Genomic DNA, 18,879 nt, shown 5'->3' on the forward strand with positions numbered 1-18,879 from the left:
AAGTAAAAGCTTTTTGTTTTTTTTGCTTTTTTTTATTGTGGGTAGGGCCACTCTAACTCCCCCCCCTCTCTCCAAAAAAAGAAATTGTCAAAAATGTCAACGGAACCAGGGATTCCCAGCCAGTCTCCCATGCCGGTACTTGCCCCGGCCTCAAACTGCGTAGCGGCTGCGATCTGACGAGGGCAGGCACATTCAGTTTAGAGTGGCCGTTGACGGGTAGCTATTGCACCTGTTGGCCTTTTCGAGAGCAAGGCTGAAGTAAAAGCTTTTTGTTTTTTTTTGCTTTTTTTTATTGTGGGTAGGGCCACTCTAACTCCCCCCCCCTCTCTCCAAAAAAAGAAATTGTCAAAAATGTCAACGGAACCAGGATTCCCAGCCAGTCTCCCATGCGGTACTTGCCCGGCCTCAAACTGCGTAGCGGCTGCGATCTGACGAGGGCAGGCACATTCAGTTTAGAGTGGCCGTTGACGGGTAGCTATTGCACCTGTTGGCCTTTTCGAGAGCAAGGCTGAAGTAAAAGCTTTTTGTTTTTTTTGCTTTTTTTTATTGTGGGTAGGGCCACTCTAACTCCCCCCCCCCTCTCTCCAAAAAAAGAAATTGTCAAAAATGCCAACGGAACCAGGGATTCCCAGCCAGTCTCCCATGCCGGTACTTGCCCGGCCTCAAACTGCGTAGCGGCTGCGATCTGACGAGGGCAGGCACATTCAGTTTAGAGTGGCCGTTGACGGGTAGCTATTGCACCTGTTGGCCTTTTCGAGAGCAAGGCTGAAGTAAAAGCTTTTTGTTTTTTTTTGCTTTTTTTTATTGTGGGTAGGGCCACTCTAACTCCCCCCCCTCTCTCCAAAAAAAGAAATTGTCAAAAATGTCAATGGAACCAGGGATTCCCAGCCAGTCTCCCATGCCGGTACTTGCCCGGCCTCAAACTGCGTAGCGGCTGCGATCTGATGAGGGCAGGAACATTCAGTTTAGAGTGGCCGTTGACGGGTAGCTATTGCACCTGTTGGCCTTTTCGAGAGCAAGGCTGAAGTAAAAGCTTTTTGTTTTTTTTTGCTTTTTTTTATTGTGGGTAGGGCCACTCTAACTCCCCCCCCCCTCTCTCCAAAAAAAGAAATTGTCAAAAATGTCAACGGAACCAGGGATTCCCAGCCAGTCTCCATGCCGGTACTTGCCCGGCCTCAAACTGCGTAGCGGCTGCGATCTGACGAAGGGCAGGCACATTCAGTTTAGAGTGGCCGTTGACGGGTAGCTATTGCACCTGTTGGCCTTTTCGAGAGCAAGGCTGAAGTAAAAGCTTTTTGTTTTTTTTTGCTTTTTTTTATTGTGGGTAGGGCCACTCTAACTCCCCCCCCTCTCCTCCAAAAAAAGAAATTGTCAAAAATGTCAACAGAACCAGGGATTCCCAGCCAGTCTCCCATGCCGGTACTTGCCCGGCCTCAAACTGCGTAGCGGCTGCGATCTGACGAGGGCAGGCACATTCAGTTTAGAGTGGCCGTTGACGGGTAGCTATTGCACCTGTTGGCCTTTTCGAGAGCAAGGCTGAAGTAAAAGCTTTTTTGTTTTTTTTTGCTTTTTTTTATTGTGGGTAGGGCCACTCTAACCTCCCCCCCCCTCTCTCCAAAAAAAGAAATTGTCAAAAATGTCAACGGAACCAGGGATTCCCAGCCAGTCTCCCGTGCCGGTACTTGCCCGGCCTCAAACTGTGTAGCGGCTGCGATCTGACGAGGGCAGGCACATTCAGTTTAGAGTGGCCGTTGACGGGTAGCTATTGCACCTGTTGGCCTTTTCGAGAGCAAGGCTGAAGTAAAAGCTTTTTGTTTTTTTTTGCTTTTTTTTATTGTGGGTAGGGCCACTCTAACTCCCCCCCCCTCTCTCCAAAAAAAGAAATTGTCAAAAATGTCAACGGAACCAGGGATTCCCAGCCAGTCTCCCATGCCGGTACTTGCCCGGCCTCAAACTGCGTAGCGGCTGCGATCTGACGAGGGCAGGCACATTCAGTTTAGAGTGGCCGTTGACGGGTAGCTATTGCACCTGTTGGCCTTTTCGAGAGCAAGGCTGAAGTAAAAGCTTTTTGTTTTTTTTTGCTTTTTTTTATTGTGGGTAGGGCCACTCTAACTCCCCCCCCTCTCTCCAAAAAAAGAAATTGTCAAAAATGTCAACGGAACCAGGGATTCCCAGCCAGTCTCCCATGCCGGTACTTGCCCGGCCTCAAACTGCGTAGCGGCTGCGATCTGACGAGGGAAGGCACATTCAGTTTAGAGTGGCCGTTGACGGGTAGCTATTGCACCTGTTGGCCTTTTCGAGAGCAAGGCTGAAGTAAAAGCTTTTTGTTTTTTTTTGCTTTTTTTTATTGTGGGTAGGGCCACTCTAACTCCCCCCCCTCTCTCCAAAAAAAGAAATTGTCAAAAATGTCAACGGAACCAGGGATTCCCAGCCAGTCTCCCATGCCGGTACTTGCCCGGCCTCAAACTGCGTAGCGGCTGCCATCTGACGAGGGCAGGCACATTCAGTTTAGAGTGGCCGTTGACGGGTAGCTATTGCACCTGTTGGCCTTTTCGAGAGCAAGGCTGAAGTAAAAGCTTTTTGTTTTTTTTTGCTTTTTTTATTGTGGGTAGGGCCATTCTAACTCCCCCCCCTCTCTCCAAAAAAAGAAATTGTCAAAAATGTCAACGGAACCAGGGATTCCCAGCCAGTCTCCCATGCCGGTACTTGCCCGGCCTCAAACTGCGTAGCGGCTGCGATCTGACGAGGGCAGGCACATTCAGTTTAGAGTGGCCGTTGACGGGTAGCTATTGCACCTGTTGGCCTTTTCGAGAGCAAGGCTGAAGTAAAAGCTTTTTGTTTTTTTTTGCTTTTTTTTATTGTGGGTAGGGCCACTCTAACTCCCCCCCCCTCTCTCCAAAAAAAGAAATTGTCAAAAATGTCAACGGAACCAGGGATTCCCAGCCAGTCTCCCATGCCGGTACTTGCCCGGCCTCAAACTGCGTAGCGGCTGCGATCTGACGAGGGCAGGCACATTCAGTTTAGAGTGGCCGTTGACGGGTAGCTATTGCACCTGTTGGCCTTTTCGAGAGCAAGGCTGAAGTAAAAGCTTTTTGTTTTTTTTTGCTTTTTTTATTGTGGGTAGGGCCACTCTAACTCCCCCCCCTCTCTCCAAAAAAAGAAATTGTCAAAAATGTCAACGGAACCAGGGATTGCCAGCCAGTCTCCCATGCCGGTACTTGCCCGGCCTCAAACTGCGTAGCGGCTGCGATCTGACGAGGGCAGGCACATTCAGTTTAGAGTGGCCGTTGACGGGTAGCTATTGCACCTGTTGGCCTTTTCGAGAGCAAGGCTGAAGTAAAAGCTTTTTGTTTTTTTTTGCTTTTTTTTATTGTGGGTAGGGCCACTCTACCCCTCTCTCCAAAAAAAGAAATTGTCAAAAATGTCAACGGAACCAGGGATTCCCAGCCAGTCTCCCATGCCGGTACTTGCCCGACCTCAAACTGCGTAGCGGCTGCGATCTGACGAGGGCAGGCACATTCAGTTTAGAGTGGCCGTTGACGGGTAGCTATTGCACCTGTTGGCCTTTTCGAGAGCAAGGCTGAAGTAAAAGCTTTTTGTTTTTTTTTGCTTTTTTTTATTGTGGGTAGGGCCACTCTAACTCCCCCCCCCTCTCTCCAAAAAAAGAAATTGTCAAAAATGTCAACGGAACCAGGGATTCCCAGCCAGTCTCCCATGCCGGTACTTGCCCGGCCTCAAACTGCGTAGCGGCTGCGATCTGACGAGGGCAGGCACATTCAGTTTAGAGTGGCCGTTGACGGGTAGCTATTGCACCTGTTGGCCTTTTCGAGAGCAAGGCTGAAGTAAAAGCTTTTTGTTTTTTTTTGCTTTTTTCTATTGTGGGTAGGGCCACTCTAACTCCCCCCCCTCTCTCCAAAAAAAGAAATTGTCAAAAATGTCAACGGAACCAGGGATTCCCAGCCAGTCTCCCATGCCGGTACTTGCCCGGCCTCAAACTGCGTAGCGGCTGCGATCTGACGAGGGCAGGCACATTCAGTTTAGAGTGGCCGTTGACGGGTAGCTATTGCACCTGTTGGCCTTTTCGAGAGCAAGGCTGAAGTAAAAGCTTTTTGTTTTTTTTTGCTTTTTTTTATTGTGGGTAGGGCCACTCTAACTCCCCCCCCTCTCTCCAAAAAAAGAAATTGTCAAAAATGTCAACGGAACCAGGGATTCCCAGCCAGTCTCCCATGCCGGTACTTGCCCGGCCTCAAACTGCGTAGCGGCTGCGATCTGACGAGGGCAGGCACATTCAGTTTAGAGTGGCCGTTGACGGGTAGCTATTGCACCTGTTGGCCTTTTCGAGAGCAAGGCTGAAGTAAAAGCTTTTTGTTTTTTTTTGCTTTTTTTTATTGTGGGTAGGGCCACTCTAACTCCCCCCCCCCCTCTCTCCAAAAAAAGAAATTGTCAAAAATGTCAACGGAACCAGGGATTCCCAGCCAGTCTCCCATGCCGGTACTTGCCCGGCCTCAAACTGCGTAGCGGCTGCGATCTGACGAGGGCAGGCACATTCAGTTTAGAGTGGCCGTTGACGGGTAGCTATTGCACCTGTTGGCCTTTTCGAGAGCAAGGCTGAAGTAAAAGCTTTTTGTTTTTTTTTGCTTTTTTTTATTGTGGGTAGGGCCACTCTAACTCCCCCCCCCTCTCTCCAAAAAAAGAAATTGTCAAAAATGTCAACGGAACCAGGGATTCCCAGCCAGTCTCCCATGCCGGTACTTGCCCGGCCTCAAACTGCGTAGCGGCTGCGATCTGACGAGGGCAGGCACATTCAGTTTAGAGTGGCCGTTGACGGGTAGCTATTGCACCTGTTGGCCTTTTCGAGAGCAAGGCTGAAGTAAAAGCTTTTTGGTTTTTTTTGCTTTTTTTTATTGTGGGTAGGGCCACTCTAACTCCCCCCCCTCCCTCCAAAAAAAGAAATTGTCAAAAATGTCAACAGAACCAGGGATTCCCAGCCAGTCTCCCATGCCGGTACTTGCCCGGCCTCAAACTGTGTAGCGGCTGCGATCTGACGAGGGCAGGCACATTCAGTTTAGAGTGGCCGTTGACGGGTAGCTATTGCACCTGTTGGCCTTTTCGAGAGCAAGGCTGAAGTAAAAGCTTTTTGTTTTTTTTTGCTTTTTTTTATTGTGGGTAGGGCCACTCTAACTCCCCCCCCTCTCTCCAAAAAAAGAAATTGTCAAAAATGTCAACGGAACCAGGGATTCCCAGCCAGTCTCCCATGCCGGTACTTGCCCGGCCTCAAACTGCGTAGCGGCTGCGATCTGACGAGGGCAGGCACATTCAGTTTAGAGTGGCCGTTGACGGGTAGCTATTGCACCTGTTGGCCTTTTCGAGAGCAAGGCTGAAGTAAAAGCTTTTTGTTTTTTTTTGCTTTTTTTTATTGTGGGTAGGGCCACTCTAACTCCCCCCCCTCTCTCCAAAAAAAGAAATTGTCAAAAATGTCAACGGAACCAGGGATTCCCAGCCAGTCTCCCATGCCGGTACTTGCCCGGCCTCAAACTGCGTAGCGGCTGCGATCTGACGAGGGAAGGCACATTCAGTTTAGAGTGGCCGTTGACGGGTAGCTATTGCACCTGTTGGCCTTTTCGAGAGCAAGGCTGAAGTAAAAGCTTTTTGTTTTTTTTTTGCTTTTTTTTATTGTGGGTAGGGCCACTCTAACTCCCCCCCCTCTCTCCAAAAAAAGAAATTGTCAAAAATGTCAACGGAACCAGGGATTCCCAGCCAGTCTCCCATGCCGGTACTTGCCCGGCCTCAAACTGCATAGCGGCTGCGATCTGACGAGGGCAGGCACATTCAGTTTAGAGTGGCCGTTGACGGGTAGCTATTGCACCTGTTGGCCTTTTCGAGAGCAAGGCTGAAGTAAAAGCTTTTGTTTTTTTTTTTGCTTTTTTTTATAGTGGGTAGGGCCACTCTAACTCCCCCCCCTCTCTCCAAAAAAAGAAATTGTCAAAAATGTCAACGGAACCAGGGATTCCCAGCCAATCTCCCATGCCGGTACTTGCCCGGCCTCAAACTGCGTAGCGGCTGCGATCTGACGAGGGCAGGCACATTCAGTTTAGAGTGGCCGTTGACGGGTAGCTATTGCACCTGTTGGCCTCTTCGAGAGCAAGGCTGAAGTAAAAGCTTTTTGTTTTTTTTTGCTTTTTTTTATTGTGGGTAGGGCCACTCTAACTCCCCCCCCTCTCTCCAAAAAAAGAAATTGTCAAAAATGTCAACGGAACCAGGGATTCCCAGCCAGTCTCCCATGCCGGTACTTGCCCGGCCTCAAACTGCGTAGCGGCTGCGATCTGACGAGGGCAGGCACATTCAGTTTAGAGTGGCCGTTGACGGGTAGCTATTGCACCTGTTGGCCTTTTCGAGAGCAAGGCTGAAGTAAAAGCTTTTTGTTTTTTTTTGCTTTTTTTTATTGTGGGTAGGGCCACTCTAACTCCCCCCCCTCTCTCCAAAAAAAGAAATTGTCAAAAATGTCAACGGAACCAGGGATTCCCAGCCAGTCTCCCATGCCGGTACTTGCCCGGCCTCAAACTGCGTAGCGGCTGCGATCTGACGAGGGCAGGCACATTCAGTTTAGAGTGGCCATTGACGGGTAGCTATTGCACCTGTTGGCCTTTTCGAGAGCAAGGCTGAAGTAAAAGCTTTTTGGTTTTTTTTGCTTTTTTTTATTGTGGGTAGGGCCACTTTAACTCCCCCCCCTCTCTCCAAAAAAAGAAATTGTCAAAAATGTCAACAGAACCAGGGATTCCCAGCCAGTCTCCCATGCCGGTACTTGCCCGGCCTCAAACTGCGTAGCGGCTGCGATCTGACGAGGGCAGGCACATTCAGTTTAGAGTGGCCGTTGACGGGTAGCTATTGCACCTGTTGGCCTTTTCGAGAGCAAGGCTGAAGTAAAAGCTTTTTGTTTTTTTTTGCTTTTTTTTATTGTGGGTAGGGCCACTCTAACTCCCCCCCCTCTCTCCAAAAAAAGAAATTGTCAAAAATGTCAACGGAACCAGGGATTCCCAGCCAGTCTCCCATGCCGGTACTTGCCCGGCCTCAAACTGCGTAGCGGCTGCGATCTGACGAGGGCAGGCACATTCAGTTTAGAGTGGCCGTTGACGGGTAGCTATTGCACCTGTTGGCCTTTTCGAGAGCAAGGCTGAAGTAAAAGCTTTTTGTTTTTTTTTGCTTTTTTTATTGTGGGTAGGGCCACTCTAACTCCCCCCCCTCTCTCCAAAAAAAGAAATTGTCAAAAATGTCAACGGAACCAGGGATTGCCAGCCAGTCTCCCATGCCGGTACTTGCCCGGCCTCAAACTGCGTAGCGGCTGCGATCTGACGAGGGCAGGCACATTCAGTTTAGAGTGGCCGTTGACGGGTAGCTATTGCACCTGTTGGCCTTTTCGAGAGCAAGGCTGAAGTAAAAGCTTTTTGTTTTTTTTTGCTTTTTTTTATTGTGGGTAGGGCCACTCTAACTCCCCCCCCCCTCTCTCCAAAAAAAGAAATTGTCAAAAATGTCAACGGAACCAGGGATTCCCAGCCAGTCTCCCATGCCGGTACTTGCCCGGCCTCAAACTGCGTAGCGGCTGCGATCTGACGAGGGCAGGCACATTCAGTTTAGAGTGGCCGTTGACGGGTAGCTATTGCACCTGTTGGCCTTTTCGAGAGCAAGGCTGAAGTAAAAGCTTTTTGTTTTTTTTTGCTTTTTTTATTGTGGGTAGGGCCACTCTAACTCCCCCCCCTCTCTCCAAAAAAAGAAATTGTCAAAAATGTCAACGGAACCAGGGATTCCCAGCCAGTCTCCCATGCCGGTACTTGCCCGGCCTCAAACTGCGTAGCGGCTGCGATCTGACGAGGGCAGGAACATTCAGTTTAGAGTGGCCGTTGACGGGTAGCTATTGCACCTGTTGGCCTTTTCGAGAGCAAGGCTGAAGTAAAAGCTTTTTGGTTTTTTTTGCTTTTTTTATTGTGGGTAGGGCCACTCTAACTCCCCCCCCTCTCTCCAAAAAAAGAAATTGTCAAAAATGTCAACGGAACCAGGGATTCCCAGCCAGTCTCCCATGCCGGTACTTGCCCGGCCTCAAACTGCGTAGCGGCTGCGATCTGACGAGGGCAGGCACATTCAGTTTAGAGTGGCCGTTGACGGGTAGCTATTGCACCTGTTGGCCTTTTCGAGAGCAAGGCTGAAGTAAAAGCTTTTTGTTTTTTTTTGCTTTTTTTTATTGTGGGTAGGGCCACTCTAACTCCCCCCCCTCCCTCCAAAAAAAGAAATTGTCAAAAATGTCAACAGAACCAGGGATTCCCAGCCAGTCTCCCATGCCGGTACTTGCCCGGCCTCAAACTGCGTAGCGGCTGCGATCTGACGAGGGCAGGCACATTCAGTTTTGAGTGGCCGTTGACGGGTAGCTATTGCACCTGTTGGCCTTTTCGAGAGCAAGGCTGAAGTAAAAGCTTTTTGTTTTTTTTTGCTTTTTTTATTGTGGGTAGGGCCACTCTAACTCCCCCCCCTCTCTCCAAAAAAAGAAATTGTCAAAAATGTCAACGGAACCAGGGATTCCCAGCCAGTCTCCCATGCCAGTACTTGCCCGGCCTCAAACTGCGTAGCGGCTGCGATCTGACGAGGGCAGGCACATTCAGTTTAGAGTGGCCGTTGACGGGTAGCTATTGCACCTGTTGGCCTTTTCGAGAGCAAGGCTGAAGTAAAAGCTTTTTGTTTTTTTTTGCTTTTTTTTATTGTGGGTAGGGCCACTCTAACTCCCCCCCTCTCTCAAAAAAAAGAAATTGTCAAAAATGTCAACGGAACCAGGGATTCCCAGCCAGTCTCCCATGCCGGTACTTGCCCGGCCTCAAACTGCGTAGCGGCTGCGATCTGACGAGGGCAGGCACATTCAGTTTAGAGTGGCCGTTGACGGGTAGCTATTGCACCTGTTGGCCTTTTCGAGAGCAAGGCTGAAGTAAAAGCTTTTTGTTTTTTTTTGCTTTTTTTTATTGTGGGTAGGGCCACTCTAACTCCCCCCCCTCTCTCCAAAAAAAGAAATTGTCAAAAATGTCAACGGAACCAGGGATTCCCAGCCAGTCTCCCATGCCGGTACTTGCCCGGCCTCAAACTGCGTAGCGGCTGCGATCTGACGAGGGAAGGCACATTCAGTTTAGAGTGGCCGTTGACGGGTAGCTATTGCACCTGTTGGCCTTTTCGAGAGCAAGGCTGAAGTAAAAGCTTTTTGTTTTTTTTTGCTTTTTTTTATTGTGGGTAGGGCCACTCTAACTCCCCCCCCTCTCTCCAAAAAAAGAAATTGTCAAAAATGTCAATGGAACCAGGGATTCCCAGCCAGTCTCCCATGCCGGTACTTGCCCGGCCTCAAACTGCGTAGCGGCTGCGATCTGACGAGGGCAGGCACATTCAGTTTAGAGTGGCCGTTGACGGGTAGCTATTGCACCTGTTGGCCTTTTCGAGAGCAAGGCTGAAGTAAAAGCTTTTTGTTTTTTTTTGCTTTTTTTTATTGTGGGTAGGGCCACTCTAACTCCCCCCCCTCTCTCCAAAAAAAGAAATTGTCAAAAATGTCAACGGAACCAGGGATTCCCAGCCAGTCTCCCATGCCGGTACTTGCCCGGCCTCAAACTGCGTAGCGGCTGCGATCTGACGAGGGCAGGCACATTCAGTTTAGAGTGGCCGTTGACGGGTAGCTATTGCACCTGTTGGCCTTTTCGAGAGCAAGGCTGAAGTAAAAGCTTTTTGTTTTTTTTTGCTTTTTTTTTATTGTGGGTAGGGCCACTCTAACTCCCCCCCTCTCTCCAAAAAAAGAAATTGTCAAAAATGTCAACGGAACCAGGGATTCCCATCCAGTCTCCCATGCCGGTACTTGCCCGGCCTCAAACTGCGTAGCGGCTGCGATCTGACGAGGGCAGGCACATTCAGTTTAGAGTGGCCGTTGACGGGTAGCTATTGCACCTGTTGGCCTTTTCGAGAGCAAGGCTGAAGTAAAAGCTTTTTGTTTTTTTTTGCTTTTTTTTATTGTGGGTAGGGCCACTCTAACTCCCCCCCCTCTCTCCAAAAAAAGAAATTGTCAAAAATGTCAACGGAACCAGGGATTCCCAGCCAGTCTCCCATGCCGGTACTTGCCCGGCCTCAAACTGCGTAGCGGCTGCGATCTGACGAGAGCAGGCACATTCAGTTTAGAGTGGCCGTTGACGGGTAGCTATTGCACCTGTTGGCCTTTTCGAGAGCAAGGCTGAAGTAAAAGCTTTTTGTTTTTTTTTGCTTTTTTTTATTGTGGGTAGGGCCACTCTAACTCCCCCCCCTCTCTCCAAAAAAAGAAATTGTCAAAAATGTCAACGGAACCAGGGATTCCCAGCCAGTCTCCCATGCCGGTACTTGCCCGGCCTCAAACTGCGTAGCGGCTGCGATCTGACGAGGGCAGGCACATTCAGTTTAGAGTGGCCGTTGACGGGTAGCTATTGCACCTGTTGGCCTTTTCGAGAGCAAGGCTGAAGTAAAAGCTTTTTGTTTTTTTTTTGCTTTTTTTTATTGTGGGTAGGGCCACTCTAACTCCCCCCCCCTCTCTCCAAAAAAAGAAATTGTCAAAAATGTCAACGGAACCAGGGATTCCCAGCCAGTCTCCCATGCCGGTACTTGCCCGGCCTCAAACTGCGTAGCGGCTGCGATCTGACGAGGGAAGGCACATTCAGTTTAGAGTGGCCGTTGATGGGTAGCTATTGCACCTGTTGGCCTTTTCGAGAGCAAGGCTGAAGTAAAAGCTTTTTGTTTTTTTTTGCTTTTTTTTATTGTGGGTAGGGCCACTCTAACTCCCCCCCCTCTCTCCAAAAAAAGAAATTGTCAAAAACGTCAACGGAACCAGGGATTCCCAGCCAGTCTCCCATGCCGGTACTTGCCCGGCCTCAAACTGCGTAGCGGCTGCGATCTGACGAGGGCAGGCACATTCAGATTAGAGTGGCCGTTGACGGGTAGCTATTGCACCTGTTGGCCTTTTCGAGAGCAAGGCTGAAGTAAAAGCTTTTTGTTTTTTTTTGCTTTTTTTATTGTGGGTAGGGCCACTCTAACTCCCCCCCCTCTCTCCAAAAAAAGAAATTGTCAAAAATGTCAACGGAACCAGGGATTCCCAGCCAGTCTCCCATGCCGGTACTTTCCCGGCCTCAAACTGCGTAGCGGCTGCGATCTGACGAGGGCAGGCACATTCAGTTTAGAGTGGCCGTTGACGGGTAGCTATTGCACCTGTTGGCCTTTTCGAGAGCAAGGCTGAAGTAAAAGCTTTTTGTTTTTTTTTGCTTTTTTTTATTGTGGGTAGGGCCACTCTAACTCCCCCCCCTCTCTCCAAAAAAAGAAATTGTCAAAAATGTCAACGGAACCAGGGATTCCCAGCCAGTCTCCCATGCCGGTACTTGCCCAGCCTCAAACTGCGTAGCGGCTGCGATCTGACGAGGGCAGGCACATTCAGTTTAGAGTGGCCGTTGACGGGTAGCTATTGCACCTGTTGGCCTTTTCGAGAGCAAGGCTGAAGTAAAAGCTTTTTGTTTTTTTTTGCTTTTTTTTATTGTGGGTAGGGCCACTCTAACTCCCCCCCCTCTCTCCAAAAAAAGAAATTGTCAAAAATGTCAACGGAACCAGGGATTCCCAGCCAGTCTCCCATGCCGGTACTTGCCCGGCCTCAAACTGCGTAGCGGCTGCGATCTGACGAGGGCAGGCACATTCAGTTTAGAGTGGCCGTTGACGGGTAGCTATTGCACCTGTTGGCCTTTTCGAGAGCAAGGCTGAAGTAAAAGCTTTTTGTTTTTTTTTGCTTTTTTTTATTGTGGGTAGGGCCACTCTAACTCCCCCCCCTCTCCAAAAAAAGAAATTGTCAAAAATGTCAACGGAACCAGGGATTCCCAGCCAGTCTCCCATGCCGGTACTTGCCCGGCCTCAAACTGCGTAGCGGCTGCGATCTGACGAGGGCAGGCACATTCAGTTTAGAGTGGCCGTTGACGGGTAGCTATTGCACCTGTTGGCCTTTTCGAGAGCAAGGCTGAAGTAAAAGCTTTTTGTTTTTTTTTGCTTTTTTTTATTGTGGGTAGGGCCACTCTAACTCCCCCCCCTCTCTCCAAAAAAAGAAATTGTCAAAAATGTCAACGGAACCAGGGATTCCCAGCCAGTCTCCCATGCCGGTACTTGCCCGACCTCAAACTGCGTAGCGGCTGCGATCTGATGAGGGCAGGCACATTCAGTTTAGAGTGGCCGTTGACGGGTAGCTATTGCACCTGTTGGCCTTTTCGAGAGCAAGGTTGAAGTAAAAGCTTTTTGTTTTTTTTTGCTTTTTTTTATTGTGGGTAGGGCCACTCTAACTCCCCCACCCTCTCTCCAAAAAAAGAAATTGTCAAAAATGTCAACGGAACCAGGGATTCCCAGCCAGTCTCCCATGCCGGTACTTGCCCGGCCTCAAACTGCGTAGCGGCTGCGATCTGACGAGGGCAGGCACATTCAGTTTAGAGTGGCCGTTGACGGGTAGCTATTGCACCTGTTGGCCTTTTCGAGAGCAAGGCTGAAGTAAAAGCTTTTTGGTTTTTTTTGCTTTTTTTTATTGTGGGTAGGGCCACTCTAACTCCCCCCCCTCTCTCCAAAAAAAGAAATTGTCAAAAATGTCAACGGAACCAGGGATTCCCAGCCAGTCTCCCATGCCGGTACTTGCCCGGCCTCAAACTGCGTAGCGGCTGCGATCTGACGAGGGCAGGCACATTCAGTTTAGAGTGGCCGTTGACGGGTAGCTATTGCACCTGTTGGCCTTTTCGAGAGCAAGGCTGAAGTAAAAGCTTTTTGTTTTTTTTTGCTTTTTTTTATTGTGGGTAGGGCTACTCTAACTCCCCCCCCCTCTCTCCAAAAAAAGAAATTGTCAAAAATGTCAACGGAACCAGGGATTCCCAGCCAGTCTCCCATGCCGGTACTTGCCCGGCCTCAAACTGCGTAGCGGCTGCGATCTGACGAGGGCAGGCACATTCAGTTTAGAGTGGCCGTTGACGGGTAGCTATTGCACCTGTTGGCCTTTTCGAGAGAAGGCTGAAGTAAAAGCTTTTTGTTTTTTTTTGCTTTTTTTTATTGTGGGTAGGGCCACTCTAACTCCCCCCCCTCTCTCCAAAAAAAGAAATTGTCAAAAATGTCAACGGAACCAGGGATTCCCAGCCAGTCTCCCATGCCGGTACTTTCCCGGCCTCAAACTGCGTAGCGGCTGCGATCTGACGAGGGCAGGCACATTCAGTTTAGAGTGGCCGTTGACGGGTAGCTATTGCACCTGTTGGCCTTTTCGAGAGCAAGGCTGAAGTAAAAGCTTTTTGTTTTTTTTTGCTTTTTTTTATTGTGGGTAGGGCCACTCTAACTCCCCCCCCCTCTCTCCAAAAAAAGAAATTGTCAAAAATGTCAACGGAACCAGGGATTCCCAGCCAGTCTCCCATGCCGGTACTTGCCCAGCCTCAAACTGCGTAGCGGCTGCGATCTGACAAGGGCAGGCACATTCAGTTTAGAGTGGCCGTTGACGGGTAGCTATTGCACCTGTTGGCCTTTTCGAGAGCAAGGCTGAAGTAAAAGCTTTTTGTTTTTTTTTGCTTTTTTTATTGTGGGTAGGGCCACTCTAACTCCCCCCCCTCTCTCCAAAAAAAGAAATTGTCAAAAATGTCAACGGAACCAGGGATTCCCAGCCAGTCTCCCATGCCGGTACTTGCCCGGCCTCAAACTGCGTAGCGGCTGCGATCTGACGAGGGCAGGCACATTCAGTTTAGAGTGGCCGTTGACGGGTAGCTATTGCACCTGTTGGCCTTTTCGAGAGCAAGGCTGAAGTAAAAGCTTTTTGTTTTTTTTTGCTTTTTTTTATTGTGGGTAGGGCCACTCTAACTCCCCCCCCTCTCTCCAAAAAAAGAAATTGTCAAAAATGTCAACGGAACCAGGGATTCCCAGCCAGTCTCCCATGCCGGTACTTGCCCGGCCTCAAACTGCGTAGCGGCTGCGATCTGACGAGGGCAGGCACATTCAGTTTAGAGTGGCCGTTGACGGGTAGCTATTGCACCTGTTGGCCTTTTCGAGAGCAAGGCTGAAGTAAAAGCTTTTTGTTTTTTTTTGCTTTTTTTTATTGTGGGTAGGGCCACTCTAACTCCCCCCCTCTCTCCAAAAAAAGAAATTGTCAAAAATGTCAACGGAACCAGGGATTCCCAGCCAGTCTCCCATGCCGGTACTTGCCCGGCCTCAAACTGCGTAGCGGCTGCGATCTGATGAGGGCAGGCACATTCAGTTTAGAGTGGCCGTTGACGGGTAGCTATTGCACCTGTTGGCCTTTTCGAGAGCAAGGCTGAAGTAAAAGCTTTTTGGTTTTTTTTGCTTTTTTTTATTGTGGGTAGGGCCACTCTAACTCCCCCCCCCTCTCTCCAAAAAAAGAAATTGTCAAAAATGTCAACGGAACCAGGGATTCCCAGCCAGTCTCCCATGCCGGTACTTGCCCGGCCTCAAACTGCGTAGCGGCTGCGATCTGACGAGGGCAGGCACATTCAGTTTAGAGTGGCCGTTGACGGGTAGCTATTGCACCTGTTGGCCTTTTCGAGAGCAAGGCTGAAGTAAAAGCTTTTTGTTTTTTTTTGCTTTTTTTTATTGTGGGTAGGGCCACTCTAAATCCCCCCCCTCTCTCCAAAAAAAGAAATTGTCAAAAATGTCAACGGAACCAGGGATTCCCAGCCAGTCTCCCATGCCGGTACTTGCCCGGCCTCAAACTGCGTAGCGGCTGCGACCTGACGAGGGCAGGCACATTCAGTTTAGAGTGGCCGTTGACGGGTAGCTATTGCACCTGTTGGCCTTTTCGAGAGCAAGGCTGAAGTAAAAGCTTTTTGTTTTTTTTTGCTTTTTTTTATTGTGGGTAGGGCCACTCTAACTCCCCCCCCTCTCCAAAAAAAGAAATTGTCAAAAATGTCAACGGAACCAGGGATTCCCAGCCAGTCTCCCATGCCGGTACTTGCCCGGCCTCAAACTGCGTAGCGGCTGCGATCTGACGAGGGCAGGCACATTCAGTTTAGAGTGGCCGTTGACGGGTAGCTATTGCACCTGTTGGCCTTTTCGAGAGCAAGGCTGAAGTAAAAGCTTTTTGTTTTTTTTTGCTTTTTTTTATTGTGGGTAGGGCCACTCTAACTCCCCCCCCTCTCTCCAAAAAAAGAAATTGTCAAAAATGTCAACGGAACCAGGGATTCCCAGCCAGTCTCCCATGCCGGTACTTGCCCGACCTCAAACTGCGTAGCGGCTGCGATCTGATGAGGGCAGGCACATTCAGTTTAGAGTGGCCGTTGACGGGTAGCTATTGCACCTGTTGGCCTTTTCGAGAGCAAGGTTGAAGTAAAAGCTTTTTGTTTTTTTTTGCTTTTTTTTATTGTGGGTAGGGCCACTCTAACTCCCCCCCCTCTCTCCAAAAAAAGAAAATTGTCAAAAATGTCAACGGAACCAGGGATTCCCAGCCAGTCTCCCATGCCGGTACTTGCCCGGCCTCAAACTGCGTAGCGGCTGCGATCTGACGAGGGCAGGCACATTCAGTTTAGAGTGGCCGTTGACGGGTAGCTATTGCACCTGTTGGCCTTTTCGAGAGCAAGGCTGAAGTAAAAGCTTTTTTGGTTTTTTTTTGCTTTTTTTTATTGTGGGTAGGGCCACTCTAACTCCCCCCCCTCTCTCCAAAAAAAGAAATTGTCAAAAATGTCAACGGAACCAGGGATTCCCAGCCAGTCTCCCATGCCGGTACTTGCCCGGCCTCAAACTGCGTAGCGGCTGCGATCTGACGAGGGCAGGCACATTCAGTTTAGAGTGGCCGTTGACGGGTAGCTATTGCACCTGTTGGCCTTTTCGAGAGCAAGGCTGAAGTAAAAGCTTTTTGTTTTTTTTTGCTTTTTTTTATTGTGGGTAGGGGCTACTCTAACTCCCCCCCCTCTCTCCAAAAAAAGAAATTGTCAAAAATGTCAACGGAACCAGGGATTCCCAGCCAGTCTCCCATGCCGGTACTTGCCCGGCCTCAAACTGCGTAGCGGCTGCGATCTGACGAGGGCAGGCACATTCAGTTTAGAGTGGCCGTTGACGGGTAGCTATTGCACCTGTTGGCCTTTTCGAGAGAAGGCTGAAGTAAAAGCTTTTTGTTTTTTTTTTGCTTTTTTTTATTGTGGGTAGGGCCACTCTAACTCCCCCCCCCTCTCTCCAAAAAAAGAAATTGTCAAAAATGTCAACGGAACCAGGGATTCCCAGCCAGTCTCCCATGCCGGTACTTTCCCGGCCTCAAACTGCGTAGCGGCTGCGATCTGACGAGGGCAGGCACATTCAGTTTAGAGTGGCCGTTGACGGGTAGCTATTGCACCTGTTGGCCTTTTCGAGAGCAAGGCTGAAGTAAAAGCTTTTTGTTTTTTTTTTGCTTTTTTTTATTGTGGGTAGGGCCACTCTAACTCCCCCCCCCTCTCTCCAAAAAAAGAAATTGTCAAAAATGTCAACGGAACCAGGGATTCCCAGCCAGTCTCCCATGCCGGTACTTGCCCAGCCTCAAACTGCGTAGCGGCTGCGATCTGACAAGGGCAGGCACATTCAGTTTAGAGTGGCCGTTGACGGGTAGCTATTGCACCTGTTGGCCTTTTCGAGAGCAAGGCTGAAGTAAAAGCTTTTTGTTTTTTTTTGCTTTTTTTATTGTGGGTAGGGCCACTCTAACTCCCCCCCCCTCTCTCCAAAAAAAGAAATTGTCAAAAATGTCAACGGAACCAGGGATTCCCAGCCAGTCTCCCATGCCGGTACTTGCCCGGCCTCAAACTGCGTAGCGGCTGCGATCTGACGAGGGCAGGCACATTCAGTTTAGAGTGGCCGTTGACGGGTAGCTATTGCACCTGTTGGCCTTTTCGAGAGCAAGGCTGAAGTAAAAGCTTTTTGTTTTTTTTTGCTTTTTTTTATTGTGGGTAGGGCCACTCTAACTCCCCCCCCTCTCTCCAAAAAAAAGAAATTGTCAAAAATGTCAACGGAACCAGGGATTCCCAGCCAGTCTCCCATGCCGGTACTTGCCCGGCCTCAAACTGCGTAGCGGCTGCGATCTGACGAGGGCAGGCACATTCAGTTTAGAGTGGCCGTTGACGGGTAGCTATTGCACCTGTTGGCCTTTTCGAGAGCAAGGCTGAAGTAAAAGCTTTTTGTTTTTTTTTGCTTTTTTTTATTGTGGGTAGGGCCACTCTAACTCCCCCCCCTCTCTCCAAAAAAAGAAATTGTCAAAAATGTCAACGGAACCAGGGATTCCCAGCCAGTCTCCCATGCCGGTACTTGCCCGGCCTCAAAACTGCGTAGCGGCTGCGATCTGATGAGGGCAGGCACATTCAGTTTAGAGTGGCCGTTGACGGGTAGCTATTGCACCTGTTGGCCTTTTCGAGAGCAAGGCTGAAGTAAAAGCTTTTTGGTTTTTTTTGCTTTTTTTTATTGTGGGTAGGGCCACTCTAACTCCCCCCCCTCTCTCCAAAAAAAGAAATTGTCAAAAATGTCAACGGAACCAGGGATTCCCAGCCAGTCTCCCATGCCGGTACTTGCCCCGGCCTCAAACTGCGTAGCGGCTGCGATCTGACGAGGGCAGGCACATTCAGTTTAGAGTGGCCGTTGACGGGTAGCTATTGCACCTGTTGGCCCTTTTCGAGAGCAAGGCTGAAGTAAAAGCTTTTTGTTTTTTTTTTGCTTTTTTTTATTGTGGGTAGGGCCACTCTAAATCCCCCCCCTCTCTCCAAAAAAAGAAATTGTCAAAAATGTCAACGGAACCAGGGATTCCCAGCCAGTCTCCCATGCCGGTACTTGCCCGGCCTCAAACTGCATAGCGGCTGCGACCTGACGAGGGCAGGCACATTCAGTTTAGAGTGGCCGTTGACGGGTAGCTATTGCACCTGTTGGCCTTTTCGAGAGCAAGGCTGAAGTAAAAGCTTTTTGTTTTTTTTTTGCTTTTTTTTATTGTGGGTAGGGCCACTCTAACTCCCCCCCCCTCTCTCCAAAAAAAGAAATTGTCAAAAATGTCAACGGAACCAGGGATTCCCAGCCAGTCTCCCATGCCGGTACTTGCCCGGCCTCAAACTGCGTAGCGGCTGCGATCTGACGAGGGCAGGCACATTCAGTTTAGAGTGGCCGTTGACGGGTAGCTATTGCACCTGTTGGCCTTTTCGAGAGCAAGGCTGAAGTAAAAGCTTTTTGTTTTTTTTTTGCTTTTTTTTATTGTGGGTAGGGCCACTCTAACTCCCCCCCCTCTCTCCAAAAAAAGAAATTGTCAAAAATGTCAACGGAACCAGGGATTCCCAGCCAGTCTCCCATGCTGGTACTTGCCCGGCCTCAAACTGCGTAGCGGCTGCGATCTGACGAGGGCAGGCACATTCAGTTTAGAGTGGCCGTTGACGGGTAGCTATTGCACCTGTTGGCCTTTTCGAGAGCAAGGCTGAAGTAAAAGCTTTTTGTTTTTTTTTGCTTTTTTTATTGTGGGTAGGGCCACTCTAACTCCCCCCCCTCTCTCCAAAAAAAGAAATTGTCAAAAATGTCAACGGAACCAGGGATTCCCAGCCAGTCTCCCATGCCGGTACTTGCCCGGCCTCAAACTGCGTAGCGGCTGCGATCTGACGAGGGCAGGCACATTCAGTTTAGAGTGGCCGTTGACGGGTAGCTATTGCACCTGTTGGCCTTTTCGAGAGCAAGGCTGAAGTAAAAGCTTTTTGTTTTTTTTTGCGTTTTTTATTGTGGGTAGGGCCACTCTAACTCCCCCCCCTCTCTCCAAAAAAGAAATTGTCAAAAATGTCAACGGAACCAGGGATTCCCAGCCAGTCTCCCATGCCGGTACTTGCCCGGCCTCAAACTGCGTAGCGGCTGCGATCTGAC

General features: G+C 49.5%; 10 pseudogenes; all 10 read right to left on the reverse strand.

Annotated features, from left to right (window-relative positions):
• Positions 1 to 5,732: 5,732 nt before the first annotated feature.
• LOC142280538 (5S ribosomal RNA) lies at positions 5,733 to 5,851 on the reverse strand (annotated as a pseudogene).
• A 2,696-nt stretch (positions 5,852 to 8,547) lies between these two features.
• Positions 8,548 to 8,666, reverse strand: LOC142280532 (5S ribosomal RNA; annotated as a pseudogene).
• A 1,416-nt stretch (positions 8,667 to 10,082) lies between these two features.
• Positions 10,083 to 10,201, reverse strand: LOC142280528 (5S ribosomal RNA; annotated as a pseudogene).
• A 906-nt stretch (positions 10,202 to 11,107) lies between these two features.
• Positions 11,108 to 11,226, reverse strand: LOC142280533 (5S ribosomal RNA; annotated as a pseudogene).
• Positions 11,227 to 13,154: 1,928 nt separating this feature from the next.
• On the reverse strand, positions 13,155 to 13,273 carry LOC142280534 (5S ribosomal RNA; annotated as a pseudogene).
• Positions 13,274 to 14,177: 904 nt separating this feature from the next.
• On the reverse strand, positions 14,178 to 14,296 carry LOC142280529 (5S ribosomal RNA; annotated as a pseudogene).
• A 394-nt stretch (positions 14,297 to 14,690) lies between these two features.
• Positions 14,691 to 14,809, reverse strand: LOC142280540 (5S ribosomal RNA; annotated as a pseudogene).
• Positions 14,810 to 16,229: 1,420 nt separating this feature from the next.
• On the reverse strand, positions 16,230 to 16,348 carry LOC142280535 (5S ribosomal RNA; annotated as a pseudogene).
• A 1,424-nt stretch (positions 16,349 to 17,772) lies between these two features.
• On the reverse strand, positions 17,773 to 17,891 carry LOC142280539 (5S ribosomal RNA; annotated as a pseudogene).
• Positions 17,892 to 18,287: 396 nt separating this feature from the next.
• Positions 18,288 to 18,406, reverse strand: LOC142280537 (5S ribosomal RNA; annotated as a pseudogene).
• Positions 18,407 to 18,879: the final 473 nt, after the last annotated feature.

The sequence above is a fragment of the Anomaloglossus baeobatrachus genome, unplaced genomic scaffold, assembly GCF_048569485.1.
Source record: "Anomaloglossus baeobatrachus isolate aAnoBae1 unplaced genomic scaffold, aAnoBae1.hap1 Scaffold_4568, whole genome shotgun sequence".
NCBI lineage: Eukaryota > Metazoa > Chordata > Amphibia > Anura > Aromobatidae > Anomaloglossus > Anomaloglossus baeobatrachus.